This window comes from Mixophyes fleayi, chromosome 8 (assembly GCF_038048845.1).
Source record: "Mixophyes fleayi isolate aMixFle1 chromosome 8, aMixFle1.hap1, whole genome shotgun sequence".
Lineage (NCBI taxonomy): Eukaryota > Metazoa > Chordata > Amphibia > Anura > Limnodynastidae > Mixophyes > Mixophyes fleayi.
The window spans coordinates 127,291,882-127,309,381 of NC_134409.1; the positions used below are offsets into that span (position 1 = coordinate 127,291,882).

The 17,500-nt window shown below is 40.1% G+C and overlaps 1 protein-coding gene across 9 annotated transcripts in view; it reads right to left on the bottom strand.

Annotated features, from left to right (window-relative positions):
• The window catches only part of FOXP1 (forkhead box P1), a 508,980-nt gene that overhangs the window by 282,027 nt on the left and 209,453 nt on the right, over positions 1–17,500 (bottom strand). For all 9 annotated transcript variants that reach the window (XM_075183442.1, XM_075183445.1, XM_075183440.1 and 6 more), the window contains one exon: positions 7,560–7,631. The gene's annotated coding sequence lies outside the window, so the exon portion shown is untranslated. The remainder of the gene's footprint in view (positions 1–7,559; positions 7,632–17,500) is intronic.

A 17,500-nucleotide genomic window follows, 5' to 3' on the forward strand; every position in this document is an offset into this window, starting at 1 on the left:
ATACAATGTTTTTTTTCCCTATCTGGAGACAGATAAAGAGATTATGCCAAAACTAGCCTGCAAACCTCTCCTACCATACCTATATATACTTCTAACCTACTGGCTGAATAAGTCCTTCAATTATGATGAAACACATATCGCACCCCCCAATTGGCCATTCAGAGTGTCAAGTCATCAGGGGAATGATACCATTGGGGACAGAGTCTGCCAACATTTTCCCGATCTAATATGATGCCAAACATTACCAGTTCCACTGAAATAATTTGGGGTGATCCACTAGTGTTATAAAGGAAACTGCATACAATATATTTCAGTTTACAGCTAATCAATTGAAGTCTTCATGATGTAATAGGAACATATCGGATCCACTATACTGCGGTCTTTGTTCCTGATTGCGGCACGTTAAATAACAGTGAGCGAGAGTTGGGCAGGTTTATGTCGCCGGGGTACACCGGTCTTCAAGACCCGACCAATGTAGCATCCCAAAAGAGCAGGTCAGTAAAGGTTACCCAACTGTTACACCAAACCCCACCTCTCCCCATGAAGGAATAGAGGGTCATTAACTCCCCCTCAGGGGACCCCAACAATTATCTAAACAGAGTAGGATCCTGGTACGTACTGTGAGCAGTGATTCCAGTAGCAGTCCAGCAGAGGCCCTTGTCACAGTAAGAGGGTCTTCTAGGGGATGAACCACCCTAAATGATGTACTATTGTGTTTTAAGTTCTGTAAACCAAATTATCCGCAAGGGATATATTTATGAACTCACTGAGTCCCTGCATATGACGCCTAAGTTTTGGATTCCGGCAGGCTATTGAACTCCCTTTGATTTTCTTTCCCAGTCAAAAATCTCTAGAATTCAAGAGCTGATTAAACTAACCAAGAATAGAAAGGCAAGTTGTAAATAATAACCCTACATTTGTTTTTAATCCAAAACTTTCCTTGGTGATCAAAATCATCACTGATCTCAGCACGGGTGTCCATGTGTATCCAACCAGGATGGGTCACCCCACCAGCTGTCCTATGACATCCCTCAAAAACATCAGATACATCATACACATCCACATACTGGGGTAACCCCGCTTCAGCTCACCAGCTGCAGAGTACATCACAAAAAATGTAAGAGTGCTTTCCATTCAAGCTTATTGCTACATAGCAGCCGTAAGATACATCGTAGCACTGCAAAAGCAGACTCTCTGTCAATGATAAGTCTAGATGCAGAGGGACGTGTTATTTGGTGATACCTGTAAGAGTGCCCGAGGGCTGTGCAGCTTATCACTATGTCTGAGCGGCATTCGGAAGCTTGCAAAGTACATTACTGCTGGTAACAGCTCATGAAAAATACAGTGAAAAACTGCTGGTGGCAGAAACACTTAACTTCCTTGTTAGCAGCCTCTCTCATGTGGCACTTTAACACCGAAAAGTTGTTTATTATGTTCCGTGCCAGGCAAAACTGATTAAATGGGGCTCTTAAGAATCAAAGCGTTATAAATTCATGGAAATACAGCGAGCTATAAATTCTGCGGAATTAAAAGCTTAGAGGAGTTCTATTAGTGATTTAGGGTGTTTGCATTGTTAATACTGATCTGTAGCGATGCTTTTCTTGTAAAACAAGAGGAGCCAACAATTTGTGCGGCGGTGCAAGCATCAAATGCAGCAAATATTATGAGAGTTTAAAAATACTTCCAGCAACAAGACAGATATAAAAACCATTTGTTTATTCAAAAGAAGAAACATAGGCTGGTAAAATAGCATGCCTAAGGGTAACAATTTCAGACAAATGTTACAAATTGATGTTCCGACACACTGATTACTTTATATTACAGTATTTAGGGAGAAAAAAAAAATCCACCGAACAAGTTGCAGACTGTGAGAAATAGACCTGTGAATATCATCATCATTTATTTATATAGCGCCAGCAAATTTCGTAGCGCTTTACAATTGGGAACAAACAGTAATAACACAATACTGGGTAATAGACAGACAGACAGACAGAGATGTAACTAGTTCTGCTACCAAGCTTACAATCTATGGATATATAATTATATATATATCTATTATGCAGAGACCTTTTACCTAGAAAGTTTACAAAACTAGACATTGATAAAGGCAAATAGTTGCCTCTTGGTGATAATGTCATACGTGCAAGCGTTTCATCCTAGAGTCACTGTAAGGAGCACTACTAAATGATTTAGTGAAGGGAATGCTTGGGGCAGTTTAGGGTTATTTTTAAATGGGCTTTAGTATATATGAGACATGGAGGTCCAAATTACATAAAGAAAATCCTTAGACATTAACCAGATGGATAGATAGACAGACAGACAGACATTGGGTATAGGTTTGCCACGATGTGGACATATTTAAATTAGAAAAAAAATGTTATTTCAAAACCCCATAATCAAGCTGCAGCCCTATTCTTACTAGTGTATAACACAGAGCCCGTTCTGGTGGCCAGTATATAATACAGAGCCCATTCTGGTGGCCAGTATATAATACAGAGCCCATTCTGGTGGCCAGTATATAATACAGAGCCCATTCTGGTGGCCAGCATATAATACAGAGCCCATTCTGGTGGCCAGTATATAATACAGAGCCCATTCTGGTGGCCAGTATATAATACAGAGCCCATTCTGGTGACCAGCATATAATACAGAGCCCTTTCTGGTGACCAGCAAATAACAATGACCCCATTCTGGTGACCAGCATATAATACAGGGCCCGTTCTGGTGGCCAGTATATAATACAGAGCCCGTTCTGGTGGCCAGCATATAATACAGAGCCCATTCTGGTGCCCAGCATATAACACTGACCCCATTCTGGTGACCAGCATATAATACAGAGCCAGTTCTGGTGGCCAGTATATAATACAGAGCCCATTCTGGTGACCAGTATATAACACAGAGCCCATTCTGCTGACCAGCATATAATACAGAGCCCATTCTGGTGACCAGTATATAACACAGAGCCCATTCTGGTGACCAGTATATAACACAGAGCCCATTCTGCTGACCAGCATATAATACAGAGCCCATTTTGGTCACCAGTATATAATACAGAGCCCATTCTGGTGATCAGTATAAAACATAGAGCCCATTCTGGTGACCAGCATATAATACAGGGCCCGTTCTGGTGGCCAGTATATAATACAGAGCCCGTTCTGGTGGCCAGCATATAATACAGAGCCCATTCTGGTGCCCAGCATATAACACTGACCCCATTCTGGTGACCAGCATATAATACAGGGCCCGTTCTGGTGGCCAGTATATAATACAGAGCCCATTCTGGTGACCAGTATATAACACAGAGCCCATTCTGCTGACCAGCATATAATACAGAGCCCATTTTGGTCACCAGTATATAATACAGAGCCCATTCTGGTGATCAGTATAAAACATAGAGCCCATTCTGGTGACCTGCATATAACACAGAGCCCATTCTGGTGACCAGTATATAATACAGAGCCCGTTCTGGTGACCAGTATAAAACACAGAGCCCATTTTGGTGGCCGATATATAATACAGAGCCAATTTTAATGCATCTGATCATTATTACTCACTCCCAAGATTCCTCTGCCATAGGCTGCTTTTCAGTGGTTGGGTGGTGTCAGAAAGGGGTAAGTTGACCATATTTTGGAGACCATTAGAACCATTAGTAGAAAAAAAGATTACCATGAGAATTTACAGCTCTGCTTGAATAAAAAAACATGACCCCCCCCCCCTAGTAACAGTCTTTGAGGAAAAGGACAGATAAATTAATTAGATCCATTGCTTGATAGGAATACAGCACTCGTTTTATTTTGGAATTAAATATCCACTTTCTATTTGTCAAATATTAATAACACCCTTAAACACCCACGGAAAAAATAGAAAAAGAAAACGGTTTTCTGGTCAAAGACTGCACAGAACTTTGTCACTAACTCAGCATCCACTGTGCATAAAATCACCCTGTCCGAGATTATATTTTAACTGCGGTTTAGCCTCTGACAAACCCTTAACAGGTCTTCCAATAAAGTCATCTCAAATGACCGCATTCATTTATGCAAACCTTTTTTCCCCTCTTTTTTAATTAACTCAGAATGTTTTAATCAATATATTTCTCCTGGACCTCTATTTTTTTTTTTAAAACACATATTTCTCCCATTCAGACATATAACAGCTTCAGCACCAATGGCCAAAATGTAGAGATTCATTTTCCTAAATGTGCAAATTCTATCATAAAATAGTTACTCGCAAATAATAATGATGTGGTCATTAGTAGTGCTTTTCCTACTAAATTCACCTTAACCCATTTGTTAGACCACAAGAATAGGATTGATTTACATTTGGCTGATAGTATAAGGATCAATGTTCTATATGATCTTACAGTATTATCACAGATTTAAAGGATAAATGCAAGTAAAAGTAAAATTTGGTTAATAAAGTGGCCTACCACAACTAGTAGCTGCCCTCCACCTTTCAGGAGATGCCACTTCTGGTGCTGCTATCAAAGCCGCTTCCAGGCTAACACCCTGAAAAAGTTTGACTAGAAACGGTTTGTTACTGAAAAATGGTAGACGGAGCTAAATAGATAACCGTCCGATCCGCTCCTCTGAAAATATTTCAATGCTCTAAGCTTCCATTTAAACTTCTGTTGGTCTGGGAGAAGCAACACATGGATTGGTGGAGTGACAGATAAGGCTTGGCCAGTGATGTCACAGCAGCTCAGATGACTGAATTCTCACCTTTTTTGACCCCTAATAAGACCCCATCAGGACAAGATCCTAAAGAAGTGGGAGGAGCTTCAGCTGACTGTAATGGAGTTGGCAGGTTATACAGTACTTTAGAACAGAGCTGATGTGGAATGTGAGGGTAACACTAAACAGTGTATAAAACTGTATTATTATCTCCAATTCAATGCAATAAAAATCAAAACCACCAAAGTAGCACAGTGAAAACAATGAAGAAAGTGTAATTTAAAAAAGTGGTAAAATACAGGTCTGTTTCTGTGAAGTCATACTTGTCTTAGCATGTTATCATGGGGGCCACAGTGGCAGAACACAAATGTGTAAGCAGCCGAGTTGCTTGGGACCTTCCATGTTGAACGTAGGTTAACTGCACTAAAATGCACAATTTTACTGCCAATATTTAGATTCAGTGTTGCGTGACTAGAGAGGGGTGAAGTCTGCACATATATAATGGGGGTGTTCCCAGGTTAATGGGGTGAGCCATATTAACCCTGTAGAACCCTGTAGCATTTCATCCATCTTTTGAAGTAATTGTGATTGTGTGCCAACTATTACTGTCAAAAGGACACTGAGCCATCGCGGCATGTTTAATACGGGAAAGTACATTTATATGCACACATAAACCAATGTAGTTAAAACATTAAAAAGTACAAATGTGACACATGAAATAAAAGTCAATCACAAACGTAATTAAGACAAAAATGAGGTTACAAAGAGCAGTATTTTAAGAAAAAACTGGCTAAGCTTTAATATAAGAAGATGGTCAAAATGTGATACTATGTAGAACCTTGTGGCATTTAATGTTAGAGACATGTGCTTCCGCAAGTCAACTCAAAGCTGTACAAAGCTGCACAGATGTATGCGGAATGGGGGTGAGCATAATGTGCGCAAAAATTAAGCCCTCTGTGTCCACAATTTTATTTGTCTTTTAATGACCCCCCATCACCCATCCTGCATGTCTGATGAAGAAACCAGAATCTTACAGGTGATATTACGAGCAAATACACGAATTGGCATCCTGGGGGATAGTGTTCATAATGAATAATAATTAAAAAGTAGTAAACACAATAGTTTGGAATACTGTACATTTCCTTTTTAAAATAAAATTGACCAAAATCTGTTTTATAAATTCATTGAGATACCCCCAAAAAATTTTTTTTTACAGAAATAAAATGAGCTTTAGAGGGTTAAAAGCTGCAGCATGTTGACAATATCACATTTAGATTCAATTAACCACGTTACGTTCTTACAAGGTCAGAGAACGGAGTAATGAGCACTGACATCACACGCCATTGCTGTGACTGGCTGACGCGGACATCACGGTTGCTATGGTGTTTAAAGAACTATTAATTTTTTGAAAAGGGTGATAATGAAGCTTGCAGATAAGCATCAGGCGGGTGACACTGCAGCAAAACAGTGCAGATACGCGGGACTCTTTTCAGGAACTTGACAGGACGCTGTTAGCACCTGAGGCCCATTTTTATGATGCTTTCTATGCAGTGAGCAAGTTAGTGTGCTTTAGTTGTGGCACATAAAACCTTCTTCAGACGCTAATAAAGAAATATCCATAGATGTTGTATAGTAAATCTAGTATACTGCAAGGACTGTTTCAGCTGTGACACGAATAGTGAATTTGGAGACTTGGGCAGCATGGTGGCTGAGTGGTTAGTACTTCTGCCTTACAGCACTGGGGTCATGAGTTCAATTCCAGGCCATGGCCTTGTATGTGAGGATTTTGCATATTCTCCCTGTTTTTGTGTGGATTTCCTCTGGGTGCTCCGGTTTCCTCCCACATCCCAAAAACGTACTGGTAGGTTAATTGGCTGTGTGTGTGTGTGTTAGGGAATTTAGACTGTAAGCGCCAATGGGGCAGGGACTGATGTGAGTGAGTTCTCTGTACAGCGCTGCAGAATTAGTGGCACTATATAAATAAATGGTGATGATGATGAGACTTCGGCTTGGGAGAGAGTATAGATAATGCATGTTGGATGCAAATGCTGTGAGACTCTACTTGGGAGGCTGCCCACAAACGGCCTTATCCTCACTCTTGGTCGCTTTTCCCCATTAGCGTCCCTGCCTCACAAGAGCTCAGACAGTAAAATGCTGGTTAGACCTAAACACAGCTTAGATAAATCTGTGATCTTGTGGGAAGCATTATATAAGATTATTGAAGCCTCTGGGGATTCGATTCAGTGCAAAAAGGACCAATATGACATCTTCTCAGATACATAACAAGGGAACATAGCCTTAAAAGAGTTTTTTTTTAGACAAACACTTCTTAATTATCCTGTCCACCCCTATACAGAAAATTAGGGCTCCCCACACCCCACGGAGCCTTTGATTCCTGTAGAATCGGAGACACTACTTTTTGTACTTGTTCTCCAACCAGCTTAATTGAAGTACTATGGAAGAACTCTACTGATACAGGTACCATCGTGTCGGGGGACCACTTTAAGTTCCATCATGAACTGGGTACTTACATACTCTATATACTAGTACTACTTTTGATCTTGAAGTTAGAGTTAAAGCGCCCCTGTAACCTGTGCAATGGGAAGGCATCCATTTGTGGGCAATGCTAACACACAACTTATAAGTGCTACTGACAGGTGCTGTCAACACACAGAGGAGGCAGCCATTTTGTGGGCGGGGCTAACACAGTAGGTACTGACAGGTGTTTATGACAATCTGACAGGTGCACGTTAAGGTTTAGAGACCCCACAAGGGAAAGTATCACAGTACAACTCAGCAAACTTGGATTTGTAACTTGTATTTCCTGAAACAGTTCAATTCACAGAAAAACAAAATTGGAGTGGAAGATGGTGCAAGAAAAGGATTTACCTTATGTAAGTAGCTGGCTCTGCAAATCAATCTTCACTCACAACCAACCAAAAAAAGGTCAATCTCTTTACCCTGAAGACAAAAAGAAAAAAACAAAACTAAATAAAATAGAATAAAAAAAATAAAAATCAAACAAACATCAATTGAACATAACTAAAATGAACAGTGCAAGCCGGCACGTCAACAATATTTTCATTGGCATCACGATGGGCATGAACACACGTAAGTAAATAAATTAAAAATAAAAAAAAATAAAAAAATGAATATATACAGAAATGAACCCAATGGTGTTTAATGGTGAATGACTTTCACACAGTTAATAAAAACAATATGTCACAGGACAGTTGCTTATCAGTACCAGCCAGCACAAGTCTCTTCAATTCACAAGAACAACACAGGCTTTTGGAAATGAGAGGAGACGGCTTTGTATTCAGCATTAAAAAAAAAAAAAAATAGAAAAGAAAAAAAAAAAAACAACTGTGAAATGATTCTGGTTATTAATAATATGACTCAGAATGAGCCAGGGATTGAAATCTACAGCTTGTAGTGCCTCAATTAGAATCCTGAAATGTAAGTAGCGTGTGTATATATACCATCAGGTTCTTCCGCCTTAGTTGATCTGTATTTCCCATAATGCCCTGCAAAAGGCTGTAGTGGCAACAGCTAGGCATCCTGGGAAACATGGCTGCACAAAAATGTCATTTTGGCAAGATCAGTGGGAAGAAGAAAGCCTATACTTTACAGTTTTAGTTTTTTAAAGCCTAACTCTGTGGTAGTTGTAGTGCCACATTCATTATTTTGAATGACGGTCTCCTGGAAGTATGTCTAAGGGCATGCCCACTACCAGTCTCACCATCGTTTCCATTACTGACAAGGAGTGGGGGTCCTGTGGGTTGTGAGCAGATACTGTTTGGATACGGACGACTTCAGTTCCATGTTTGTAGCTGGATATTAGTCCCTCCGTTGAGGAACCAGCACCCAGCTATGTGGCAGAACGTTTGACACTGTCCCAGAGTTCCAGAAGATGTGTCCAGGACTTTAGTGACCTCATTCATGAGCCAACAGCGGGGGAGAGAGGGGGAGATATGCTCTTGGGCCAAACAACATATGTCAGACCTGTGAGTGATCCACATAAAAAACAGTCTAGTTGTTTGAGCAGGCTGTCTAAGGCTGGGTACAGACTACAGGGTTTTCAAACGATTAACGGGTCAATAACACGATAAACATCCGTTCGGCCCAATATCGCATTAGTGTGTATACTGCGATGAACGATTATCGTTCCAAAGCTCATCGTATCGTTTCATTTGATTTTTAAACTGGACTAAAAATGTCGTTCAATGATGGAACGATGTTGTTCCGATTCTGCAGTGTGTATATATAGTGTATACAGTAATAGATCTAGCTTATCATTGTATCTACATTACCCAGGCAATTCAATTAGTCACAAGGAGTCTCCAGGAACGTCCGCGAGTCACCTCGTGACAGAGATTTGATAGAAATCTCCGCTCATTTTCCCCCGAGGGAATATGAGCAGAGACTTCTACCGTAATTGCCGGCAATGTGCGCAGCGCAATGTCCCCAAGCTCCATCACTGGCAATTGAATCTTTCTCTAAAAGTGCACAGCGTGATCTATTTTGTCATGGAACGTCAGTCTATATATGCCTTTTAAATTAGTGAGTATGCGTGTTCTAGGATATTGGGATATTTAGTCCGAGTGCCCACAATTTGCTTTCAAGTGAAAAACACAAGTGAAATTACAAGTCGCATGTAAAAGCATTTGGAATTTCGGATGTGAACAATCAGTTTTGCCTGCGTTTAGGAGGTCATTGGTGATCACTCAAAAAAAAGGCATCAACTGGACTAAGAAGAGTTTGGAAACCGCAACGATAATGCATCTAAGTCAAGCGCAAATAAAACCGCCAATGGGCAAGCTTAAGAAACAATGGATTGATTCTATTGTCAGATCCATTTACATGACTTGTATTAACATTAAAAATGCTGTTAAATGCATGTAAGTCAACGCCAATGAGCATAAGGTCTAAGAGAGTTCTTTAGTCTGGGTGAATGGGTGATGCAATCTTCAATAAACTTTTTTGCACATAAGTAGAATTCAGGCGTTTGGGACACTACATTTAATTCTTATCAATTCCTTCTACTCAGCATCATTTTGCTAGCCACGGTGACACATGCAGGGAACATGTGAGGGGATAATTTGGGGTCAGTGACTTACTGGTGCCATAAGAAGTGAGTGCTGATGAAAGCAAGCAAGTAGGACAAAGGTATGGAAACCCACACCCACTAGTGATTATGTGTCATAGTGCCCTAATCTCCAAGTGAGTTTTCAGCCACAGACGTACGTCACACTTTTATTTAATACGATACAACATCTTATTGTATTACTTCATTCACATCTACACGTCAGTGAAGCAATATTCTGTCTTTTCCCAATGACAGCATTTTGTGGTGACTGCCTTCAGAATATCGCATAAAAACATAACCACAAAACATGGTTTATAATAGTTCCCAGACTAACCATTCTCAGCATTCGCTGCAGTATTATATTTAGATACTCACTGCTGAAAAGGCCAACATCAAAAAAAGGTCTGGTAGATGTTAAACCCACTGAATATTTTTTTCTGACATAACTTATGGTTGTCCTCAAAGAACTAAAAAAAGAAAAAGGTCGAAAGACACTAGTTAAAAAAAAAAAGTTTATCGATAGGCTGCATTCTCAAGTACGTTGGTTCAGCCCACAAAGCATCTGATACCCCTGTGACATCACTGACTCCTAGTGAATAGATTGGCTGCATTCCCATGCATGTTGGTTCAGACCACAAAATGCTTCCACAAAGTATCTGATGCCCCCGTGACATCACTGACTCCTAGTGAATGGATTGGCTGCATTACCATGCATGTTGGTTCAGACCACAAAATGCTTCCACAAACTATCTGACGCCTCAGTGACATCACTGACTCCTAGTGACAGGATTGGCTGCATTCTCATGTATATTGCTCCAGACCACAAAATAGCTGCTTCCCCATATTGAATGTGGGACTTTTTAAGAAATATGGCCCTTGAAAGGAATCCTTAAATCTACAATACTAAAGGGCTAGGGGATACCAGAGGGTGCATACTTGTATACGCGTAAATAAACCTAAATTACAAAAATGTAGTTGGAATGGAGGTAAAGCACATCTACAGAGAAAGATGTATAAAACATAATATGGGGTCGATTGTGTGTATATTAGTTTTTTGTTTTTTTTTAAATCGTATTACTGAATGTTTATCTTTCTGTTCTTTGACTTAAGTACAAAACACAAAAGATGAAACCATGTAGGCACACGAGGCCTCTGTATGTTTGATAAGTACAGGTTAGCGTTTCCTTGAGGGGAAAAAAAAAACTAATTTTAAGCCAATCAAATTCCAGTCCCACTGTAGAGAACAACCCAAAACATCAGTGATTATCGCTACGCATCACTTACACCAGCTCATCTCCAAAGATTTATGAAACATTTAGGTATTCAGTGTATACCCCAATGGTCCTTTAAGAGAACCAGTTGTCACAATTTAACCTTTTCCAGTTCAACAGCATCACAAATCCAGATCGGTTTATATCTTATTCTAGTTTTTACCAGTCTTCATTGCCATTGGCACCGTACGCAAATAAGAGGGAGGAAAAATAATCAAAGCACACTGTGTAATTTGGGTTGCTAAAAGGATCCTTATTGTAAAAGCACTATCATGTCTCTTTGTAAATGGCACGTTCCTTTTACAGATGAAATACACTGTATTTATAAGTAGAGGTAGTTTTTCCTTTTTGGCAGAATTGCTTTATTAACATCAATAAGGTAAGCATATACCCAAGTATAATTAAATATTAGTCACAGACGTCAAAAGAACGGTGCCACCCAGTGGTCAAAGTACTATGCAAAACAACCAAGGAATACCGCTTAAAGTCACAAAACTACATTTTACTTAGTAAGATTAGGGTTTGGGGGCCAATTATGAAAACCAATTCATAGGGGAAAGGTGTTGTAACCTTTAGCAACCAGCTGTTTTGCTTTTGTTTTGAAAACTTAACTAAAAAAAAGGGGAAAGATAGACAGCAGACTTACTCGACTTGATCATGTGAAACATCCAATTTCATGTGCGGAATCAGTTGACACAGGCAGACTGATAAATTCAGAATAATACGTTTTTTTCCCCCTTCCACTCGCATAGTGAAGTTATTATGAATATGTCCTATAAACTGATTTATGTTTATCTATTGTGCTGCTACAATTTTCTGCATGTTTAGCAGACAAACCTGTGGTTACTATTTTGCAATGCAGATCTGATCGCTTGCCAGACTCAGAACACTACTGGGCCGTGTTAAATTTTAATTTGAAAAACAAAACTGCTGAAACGGGCTACTTTAAATTAAGTTATCTATTTGTGCAATGTTTTTTCATAACCTAAACACATCAGGTAGTGGGAAGGAAAGCGAGGGATTTTGTTTGACAAAAAAAAAACAAAACTATATTCTGGATATATACATGAAGTCCGGCATTTTTTTTTCAAATTAAAGTACCCGACACGTACAAACAGCAAAGGCAGCTATTTTATGCACAGAGACAATATTTGGCCTATCAAATAAGAAGAACAGTAACAGCTCGTTCACAAAGTGAACTCTCGTGCTGCATCAAGAATACCGCACAGCAGAGGGATCCATTGATCCATATGTGACACCGCAAGGAGGTCAGGCAACCCAACCAGAGGAGGAGAGACAGGTAAGTCCTTTTAGAAATGTGGGGAAGGTGTGATTGGCATGTGTAGCGGTAAAGTGGCATATGGGTGTGAGTGGGTTGTAATAGAGGCCTGAGTGGCATGCCGGGAGAGGTCCGAGTGGCAAGCCGAGAGGTCCGAGTGGCAAGCCGGGAGAGGTCCGAGTGGCAAGTCGGGAGAGGTCCGAGTGGCAAGTTGGGAGAGGTCCGATTGGCAAGCTGGGAGAGGTCCAAGTGGCAATTAGGGAGAGGTCCGAGTGTCATGTGGTTGCGAGTTGATTGTAATAGAGGTCTGAGTGGCATGTCGAGAGAGGTCCAAATGGCATGCCGGGAGAGGTCCGAGTGGCAAGTCGAGAGAGGTCCGAGTGGCAAGTTGGGAGAGGTCCGAGTGGCAAGTCGGGAGTGGTCCGAGTGGCAAGTCGGGACAGGTCCGAGTGGCAAGTCGGGAGAGGTCCGAGTGGCAAGTCGGGAGAGGTCCGAGTGGCAAGTCGGGAGAGGTCCGAGTGGCAAGTCGGGAGAGGTCCGAGTGTCAAGTCGGGAGTGGTCCGAGTGGAAGTCGGGACAGGTCCGAGTGGCAAGTCGGGAGAGGTCTGAGTGGCAAGACGGGAGAGGTCCTCGTGGCAAGCCGGGAGAGGTCCGAGTGGCAAGTCGGGAGAGGTCCGAGTGGCATGTGGTTGTGAGTGGGTTGTAATAGAGGTCTGAGTGGCATGTCGTACTATTTTGTAGCAAGTGAGGGCCATTTTGGGATGAGTGATGTGGAGGTGCTAAGGTTGTTTTGGTGATGAATTTTCAATCTTGAAATTAATGTCCTGCCCTTTTGAAGGCTGGAAGGCTGCCATTGAAGTATATTGTGTTGCCAACCACAGATCTGTAGGTTTCTGGCACCACCGTAAATGTTAGTATTCTTGACTCTACCGTCAGATGAAGACTGCACAAGTGTTGCTTTCATGGATGGGTAGCCAGGACAAACCTCTTTTCTCAAATCTACACACATCACACTTGAGTCCACTATAAACTCTTCTTTATATCAAAGTATTCTAGAGAAAATGAAAAATGTCAGGCCATCTACCTGACAGCTAAAGTTTGTCTAAAATAGCATCATGCAACTGGGCAACAATCCTAACCACAGCAGCAAATCTACAACTGAACGGTTGTAAAATAAAATGAACAAGGTTTTGAAATGGCCAAGTCAAAAGTCCAGACCTGAACCCCACTGAGATGCTGAAGAGGGACCTTAACAGAGCTGCCTATATCAGAATACCCTCAAGTATCAATTAGCTTAAGCAGTGTTGTAAGAGGTGGGACGTAATTTCTCAAAGATGACGTAAGAGACTGATAAACCCATAGAGGAAATAATTACTTGACGTTCTTGCTGCTAAAGGTGGTTCTAATGGAATGTTCTGACTTTTCACTCCTACATTATTTATGTTGTCTTGTTTTAATTTGAATAAATAGTGACAAAAGTAAAATCCATTATGGGTTATTTGCAATCAGTTTACTTTATCTAATTTTAAATTAATAAAGACTAGATAATTGTTAATATGTAAAAAATAAGATTTGAAAGAGTGTGCACTATATGTTTTCACATGATTCTCTCTGCTGAGGAGGGTCCAGCAAAATTCTGTATCCTGGGATTATATATATAGTATTCTGTGACAGGAAAGAGGTCAAAAGCCAATTAGAGCCCCATTTTTATGGGACCTCTCTGTCTGGATTACATGATACATTTTATCACATCTTGCAAAAAGGAAAAGCGGAGGGGCTGCCCATAACAGATTTTAGCTATTATTGATTTAATACATTTTAGTACATTCTAAAAAAATGATAGCTAGAATCGGATTGGTTGCTATGGGCAACAGCTCCACTTTTCCTTTTTACAAGGTTTGATAAATCTGCCCTTAAGATCAAAGGAAAAACTTCACAAGCAATGTCGTCATGGATGGTAATGTCGCCATAACTTCCTGATCACGAGATCATTTATCCAAAACACCACATGAACATTGTTCTGTCCATTATGATAAAAGGCTCAGGACTACTGTAGTAGACAACCACATTACCATGAAATGCCAAATTTATTTTATAATTTACCATGGTTAACCCTGGGTCTACTTCTGCAATCTTTGGAAAGGAATTAAAGGCATTTCACAAATCCCTTTTCTTCAAAATGATAGTACTTTTGTGCGGCACCACTACCATGGAACACCCAACGAATGGAGGTCCCAGTACAACAATTTAAATATTACACTTTTTGTTTTGGAAGTTCACAACTTCTTGTAGGTTGGACTAAAGACACTTTTTGCACATTAAACTGCTCTAAGCAGTCACTCGCTGACCTTGCTCTTTACATGATCTATTTGCCTCTAAATAGCAGGCGAAGTGAACACAGACCTTACAAACCTTGCAGTCAGCAGTCCTAGAACTTATGTTACAGAAAGTCGCCCTCCACAGTGCCTGCTATAGGCCGGAGAACATATTTCATATATATCTGATGTCACCCCAGGCAATAAGTGATGTTAATGGTGATAATTGTTATTATGTTCTATTTATGAAGCACCAACACATTACTCAGTGCTGTACACTGAGAGAACAATGAAGAAGCACCTACTAAGAGTAATCTATCCTAAAGGTTTAACATATTTACACATTAAACACAATAAGGTTGAAAAAGGAAAACCTGAATCATTTTTATTCTAGCCTCAAATCCTCCAGCGTGTAGCAGGAATGTGGACGTCTCATATTCCACATGTGTACATTCCACAGGTGCACACTTACATAGCCGGCAAGAAAAACAAACTTTTGTTTACCAGCTTAATTGAATTCTCTCCAGGTGAAAGTTAAAAAGTGACTCCAGTTATTTTTTTCTTCAGGAAATTAAGACTTAAGATTAGTTTAATTATAAGTTTTAAAGGGAGGGCTAGAACTTTTGGAGAGGAAAGGGTTATAAAGCATGAGTGGTCCACTGATGTAGCTGACCCCAGGAATCTCTGGTCTAGGCACAGATCTGTGCTCAGAGCAGGATTAAATAGACTGGCCAATTCATAGTAGGCGGGATTGCTGACATCACCGGTCATGTGACTGTCCCTTTAAATTCAGTGCAGAGCCACTCTCACGAAGGAACATCAAGTCTGGATCCGCGAGCGGGCAGAGTACAGACTGGTAGAGAGTGTGTGCCAGATGCCAGGTCCAGTAAGTCACAGTCGGACTCTGGGTCCGGAGAATAACACTAGGGTCCCGCCTAGGGCCCAGTGGGCACTTAAGGGTCCAGATGACTCTAAATAATTATTAAGTGTTTTGTTTTGTTTTTGAACAAACGAATGGAAGAGGGACCAAACCAGTATCTTGCCTAGGGCCGCGTAGGGTCTTAATCAGGCTTTATGTTAGACAAGTGAGTAAAACTACATTTATACAAATGTACCAGCCTGAGATCAAGGGTTGGGGGTGTGTGTAAACCACCTCGCTCAAAAGGTGGAACTTTAATAAGAAACAATCATTTCAGCTATTAATAAGTCATATTCATGGTATCCTCACCCCACAAATGATCATACGTCCGCAGTACGTAACCAACCAACACACTTACATCATCCAAAACAAATCAGTTTTCATTTTGTAAAATATTAATTTTGTCCTAATAATTTATTTACAAACATCTAGTGCAGAACTTTCCCCTGAAGCTCTGACTACTTCTGGTCACATTGTATATAGGGCATGCAAAACCCCCCACACTCAGGATACCTGATCCCCTATGAATAATGCCCAGAAGTGGATCTACCTGTTAAGCATTCAAATCAGAACATGTTGCAGGAAATCTGGTAAAACAAATGTATGGATGTGAACTTATTGCAGTGTTTTTGTGACATATAAAATAGACAGTTTATGTATATTACTAATCTTCTGTGAGTTCTTTGCATATGCTTCTGAGACAGCCACTATCGTGCAAATAAAAATGTTCTATCACAAACATAACAAGGAAACACAAAATACAGTGAATGTAAAACAAAAAAATCCCTTTAGATAAGTCTTATCTAAACAGAGCCCTTGTGGCCCTCCAAGGTTTAACATTACAAACAAATTATTTGTCTTAGATACGAAGGGGCAGATTTACTAAAGCTTCTAAAAAAAGGAAATGTTTAGGTGTTGCCCATAGCAACCAGATGATAGCTATCATTTATCTACTACATTCTAGAACATGAAAGCTAGAATCTGATTGGTTGCTATGGGCAACACCTCCACTTTTCCGTTTAAGAAAGTTTGATAAATCTGTTTCCATCCCCAGATATAAGTGATAAGACCAGCAGGAAAAACACTGTACTCAGAAAAAATAACAACTCACATAAACAACCGTCTAATAACGGTTATGCACGATATGGACAACGTTTCAACAAAAGTGTGCTAATTATTTAAATATTGCACAATTTAATTTTTTTCAATCAAGATTGCAAATTGGAAAGTTTTTTTTTGTGGTTTCCACAATCAAATGTAAACAGGAAATTAAAGCAAATGCACATTAAAAAACATCAGTCTGGTATGAAAACTACAAGGTTGAATATAAAATGTATTTTCCCATCTATAATTTGGGATGTGCCTGGGGCAGCAATTTATTTGCCTTCTTGTACTTTATACAAACCCCATAAACATCCTTTCGTAGAAGATTAATATCGAAATTTATCAGCATTACTAGATTAACCAACAATGAAAATATCACTAATTTATACACTGGACTCAAGAAACTTGAATTTTGGCGGGAAATTCATTCCATTAATAATTCCGTCCCCCAACACTTGATACCCTAGACGGCTGCCTCGTGCTGCCTCATTACAGCCACACCCCCAATCTGTAGCGCTGTCACGTTTAAGCCAAATTTGTAATCTGTTACAACCTGATTTTTCTGGTTATATATTTAACAGGCTTTGTTTATATGTTTCACATGAGCGCTCACCAAGACACACCACCTGCTTCAAAAAGTTGCATTTTCCTGTGAGACAAAAAGGTGTTTACAAGATATATTACAGTATATATTACTCAGGGTTACCCAGAAACCTCTTGTGTCCACCCCACCACGGACAAAATATTACAGAAGACGATAAAACTAACTGTATGTGTTGCACTCAAAGACAACTGAAGAATTTGTAGACGTCCAAGATAAACACAAGTGGAATGACAAAAACAAGGTCACAAA